We start from the raw sequence: 5,669 nt of genomic DNA on the forward strand, positions 1-5,669 counted from the left end.
CCTGTCTGATGTCTTATATGATGGTCCCTCGTTCCACAGAATGGGCCTGTTTTTCCCCCAGTGTCAATTAGAGCTGATATCGTCACAATCTGTAATCACAGACTTACCTGGGTCACAGCAGGACACACAGACACACACACACACACACAGACACACACACACACACACACACACACACACACACAAATGAAAAAACACATACGGATTGATACCTACAGGATGGAAACAGTCGAAACGTAAAGACAGGTGTGCAAGTATGCATGCACATATACTGTACATGTACAAAGGTAAACACAGACGGACAGAATGCTGTAACAAATACCCATAAACATCAACAAATATGATATATATATAAATACGTTGATGTGTAAGTAGATATATGTGATATGTGTGTACATACTATATGAGCACACACACACGCAGACACACACTCATAACCTGTAAAAACTGGGTGCATGCTGAATACTAGACTGATATTTGTATAACTGTAGACACCAAGAGAGGCTCCACTGAAAGACTGAAGTGCGATTTTCTTTAGCTCTGGATAATTGAACCAACCACAGGGTCCACATTGACGTCAGTCGCTGCTCCAAGGTGACAAAGGGCCAGTGTGGTTTTTTGTGCGTGAGGCTTCGGTCATCCTATCCATGAATATTAATCGATCCGAAAGGAGCGCTCAACCCGAAAAAAGGGGGGAAAAAAGTGATTGAATTGTGCAAAGCAGAGCGGTGTTGCTTTTGTCATTTTGTGCCAGATGCCCTTCTGATACAGAGCACTCGACCTTGATGTGAAGTTGTGGATGTGAGGGGAAAGAGAGGGGGGTGGGTGGGTGGGTGTGTGTAGGTTTAATAACACAACCACAACCTCTGCCTCTTCAGCCACCGCTGCCCAAGGATAGGAAGAAACAATCAAGGAGAAAGAGGCTACCATCAGCCATGCTCATAGTCTCTCATAGTAAAAATGACACTTATTTTTACGGGTATATTTCATCATATAAATGCTTGAAGTATACCATTGCTATTACCTGACATGAAAATGGGATGGCGTAGACCCGTTACCTTATTACTTAACTAACTGTAAAAAACTAAAACTTTTCACCTTTGTACCACTTAAATGATTAATGCCATCTTACTGAAATAGCATGGCCTGTTTCCGAAACAAACTCAAAAGGTTATTATCACGCACGACACAAGAAGTTATTCTCACACACATGAAAATGGCTAGTCTGATTTTACATGACTTTTGTTTCAGATGTTAAAACTCAACAAGCCAACGATCCAAAACATTGTTATGGCAACGGCAGATTTCAGATTTCATAGGATTTATTATACTAATACTCTGTTTGTTAGCTCCAAATTCAATTTCCTTAATGTTTGCTTTCAATTACGAGCAACCATATTGAGAGATCACTTTACGTCTCTACCAGACAGACTGCCACCGAGGGGCGAACATCAGAGTCTCCTAACACGGACGACCAGCTGCGGTTCTGTGCGTTGACAAGCTGACACAAACCTTCATGTGAGAAACCTTTAAGCTCTGGGTTGCTGTGTCGGGTTGTGTTTTGTATTCTTCAAAGATGGATTTGGATGTTTTGGACTGCGGTGCGCTCTGCTATGAATGTTGTTGTTCTAAACTGTAAACTGCACACTTGAGTGGGATGAATAGAGTGCCTTGGGCAACAAATATGCCGCGCTGCCCCATGTCGTGTCATCACGCTGTGCCTTGCTAAACTGTGCTGTGGAACCAGTCTCACTAGGCTCACTAAACTCATATTCACATCTCCTACTACATCAGTTTCACTAGACTCACTAAACTCATAGTCACTCCTCTTACTGCATCAGTTTCACTAGGCTCACTAAACTCATATTCTCATCACCTTCTCCATCTGTTTCATGTCGTGCTCAGGCAGAGGGAACATCATTTAGATCCCTCTTTTCACAACTTAAAATGTCCCAATTAAATTAAAAAAATTTGAAAAAAATCGATTGATGCCACACGAACCCCGCGTGAACAGGTGGTGTGCTCATCGAAAGAGCCCAAGAAGCGGAGGACAAAGAGGAGGAGGAGGAGGAGGAGGAGGAGGAGAGGAGGAGGAGGAGGAGGAGGAGGAGTGTCTGCTCCATTAGTCCTTGCTTTTTGTGGGCAGTCCGTGAGGGTCCAAGTGCTCCCTTGAGATGTTTACCTCGGGAAAAGGCACTCTTCACATCACACACACACACACACACACACACACACACACACACACACACACACACACACACACACACACACACACACACACACACACACACACACACACACACACACACACACACACACACACACACACACACACACACACACACACACACACACACACACACACACACTCACTCACTCACTCACTCACTCGGGGAAAGGCACTCTTCAGAGAACAAGTCGATGCTTCCGCACCTACCAGAATTTTCAACATTTCAAAAAAGGGCCGCTGTCTTATTTATCGACCCTAACGGCATAGACCCAGCCAACCCAAACACCTCCCTCACATCTCTCATACACACACACACACACACACGCACACACACACACACCAACACACACACACACACACACACTCTCACACACACACACAGTGCTTGTTAATCCAGCTCTACCTTAATCCGGTTTGTCGAAACAAGCCATTTCTCATCCAGATTACCGGGCTGCTATATGAAAATGTTTCTCCTCCCCTCTCCCCCATCTCCGCTTGATCTGATTGAGGGGGACATTAGTGAAATTTAATCTCCATTCGTTTTTTTTTGCTCTCGTCTGTTGGTGCTGCTGCTGCTGTTTCTGTTCTGCTGTTGAAGAGGATGAGATCATCACGGGGGCCTGGTTTTTGAGGCTTGAGACTGGTGAATGACAATTCAGAATTAGATTGTCACGAGGTCACAGAGCTGATTGTGGTTTCATTGAAAGCTGACATCTTTGTTAGAGAGGAGGAACAAGGACATACCATTGTCAGGGGCCAACATGCAGTTCACAGAAAAAAAAGGGTTCTTGTGTGTATAGTCGTGGTTCCAAAAGGTCTGTCCCCTACCCCCAAATGTATTCCACCCCCCCCCCCTTCTCAAAAAACACTCCAGGAAAAAGTGAGGATGGTAATACGCTGAAGGTGAGTTAAATCAAACGTGTCGTGTAAAAACCCTGTCTGCCTTGTAAAGTTCATCCATTTGTATCTCCAGCTGAAAGGTTGTTGGAGCCCCCGGTGTCGATCGCTCACCTCTCCATCAAGCCTGCGACACTCAGAGACGCCAGAGGAAGAAAAGATCTTTTGAGGGACTAAAGAAGGCTGGGAGAACACGTCACCCAAAGCAATCTACGTGATTAGCCATTTTGGAGTTCTTTCACGGTAATAAGGGGATATTTGCACTGACATGGTGGGCTTATTTTAGGCATCTTGAAAAACTGGCTACGCTTGCCTGAAGTTGTGTGCTTTCCACTCACAAGGAGAGTTCCAAGAATAACAAGGGCTTTCTCTGATAAGCATGGCTGTCATGGTAACCCCTATCAAATACATGTGCAATTAGTGTCAGCTGCAGCGAAGCCAGTAAACACAAGCAATAATAAACTCATGAAACCGCAGAGAGAGAGAGACAAAAGACTCAAACCATAATGTTTCCGCCGTGCATTTCAAACACGACTCCTTTTTTTAAAGAAGAAACGACAAAGGCATCTTTTGAAGATAATTCTAATATTTTAATAAATGTGTATATCAGGCACTAGTGTCTTTGTTACATCAGAACAATTGTCTGGCTTTTTACAATACTCTCTTTCTCTGACACGACAGGTCTGGAGCGCCCGCGTGTCGGAGGCACGCGTCACATGACACTGATTTTTTTACTGATTTTTACTGAAACACTGTTTCATCTCTCAAATGGAGATGTCCGATGTCCAGAAAGAGTTAAGTGCTGCTGAAAAATAAAGGAAACGTTACAAAAGTCATTGTTCAGAGTGCTGGGTTATGCTTTTGGTATGTAAAAGGGACATTCAGTGGCACGTGTCATGTCACATCACGTCACCCATGTCATGTCACACAATGGCTACCGGAGGCAGCTATCAAACTAGCTACCACAGAGAATTCTGTGTATGAATGCTTTGAAAGATTTCCTGACCACTAGCCCCCCCCCCCCACCCCACCCCACCCCCACCCCCTCACCCCAATAAATACTGTTAACTATAGTGCAAATCTATGGTATGGTGGAGACATTCTACAAAGCATTTTTTTCGTGAGCATAATTCTCATGTACAGCCTGGCATACAGTGGCTTTGCTACATCTGAGCCATCCTTGTGTGAAAGCTGGCAATGCACTGGGCAACGTGTTGGACACACAAAAGCCAATGTGATAGCTGTCATCTTCTCCTTTAGTATAGATAACGGATGCTTAACTGTGAGAAAATATCTAGCAATTATATCAGATGTGTTCCAGACGTGTGTGTGCTTGGTGACATTTCCCAGCACTTTTGCCCCAAAAATGTTGCCCCTATGTATAATCAGCCTAAAAGTGCAATAAGCAAATGGCAATAGCAACCACTGTGTATGAGATTGGTTTTGCCTGCGTGGGCATCCCCAAAACGTGTACATCTCACGGTGTGGTGCTCTACATCTATTAACTGTACCAAACAAGGCTCAAAGAGGTATGCTAAGGAAACATGAACATATACATTAGAACATTAATCGAAAACCATTCTTTGGGCTAAGAAAATAGGTTATTCCCAACAACATCCAAGACGTTGATAAACATTCACGTGAACAGAAGTCGAGCAAACACTTACCATCACGGTTTTTAACAAGGGTACTACACCAGACAGACATAAATGTCTGTCTGGTAGAACATTCAGACCCCATGAAGCATGAGGTTTTATGACCAGTGGACCAAACTGGGTTCTGCACAAACACTTTAAAAAAACATAAACGAATAGTCACAATTAAGATGTCAAGTTGGTGCTTAAGTCAATGATGATGGATTTACAGCTTTGCTCTTGTTTGGATTTGGCGTCATCTGAATTCTAAAACACCTCATAGACTGTAGCAGATGGGGAAACACTATTAGAACAGTCTATGTCCGGTTCTCCTAAAACCAGTTCTGGTGCCCCCTGGCCTGGGTGTGGATCAGAACTCACAGATAATGTCAAGAATGTTTGCGGCCCACTGAGCATGTGCAGAAAAGGTTCTATCCGAGATCAGACAGATGGCCCGAAAAATGCTGCCAAATGGAGTGGTGCTTTTTTCCAAAGCTATCTTAATCTTGCAGCCAGCAGCAAGACCATTGGAATGGTCATTTGAAAGAGAACGTCCTGAATGATGAGAAGTGAAAAGAGGAAGCAGTGAAGAAGAAAACGGGGAGGACTGGGTAGGGGGAGAGCAGCGATGAAATGGACAGTAGGATTCCCCCGAAGGGGCATCGTCCATCTGGAAGGGCCATTTGCAGAGGTGCTGAAAAGCAGAAGATGCCTCAGAGGCTGTACATAAACAACATAACCACATACACAGACTTAGAACACCTACGGCAACCAAGGGAGGACAAAAAAAGCAGCCATGTGTTTTCATTTTAGCATTTTGCCACTTGTAGATATTATAGCACACTAGACACACACACGCACACGCACACGCGCACGCACTCGCGCACACACACACACACAAACACACA

The sequence above is a fragment of the Clupea harengus genome, chromosome 16, assembly GCF_900700415.2.
Source record: "Clupea harengus chromosome 16, Ch_v2.0.2, whole genome shotgun sequence".
Taxonomy (NCBI): Eukaryota; Metazoa; Chordata; class Actinopteri; order Clupeiformes; family Clupeidae; genus Clupea; species Clupea harengus.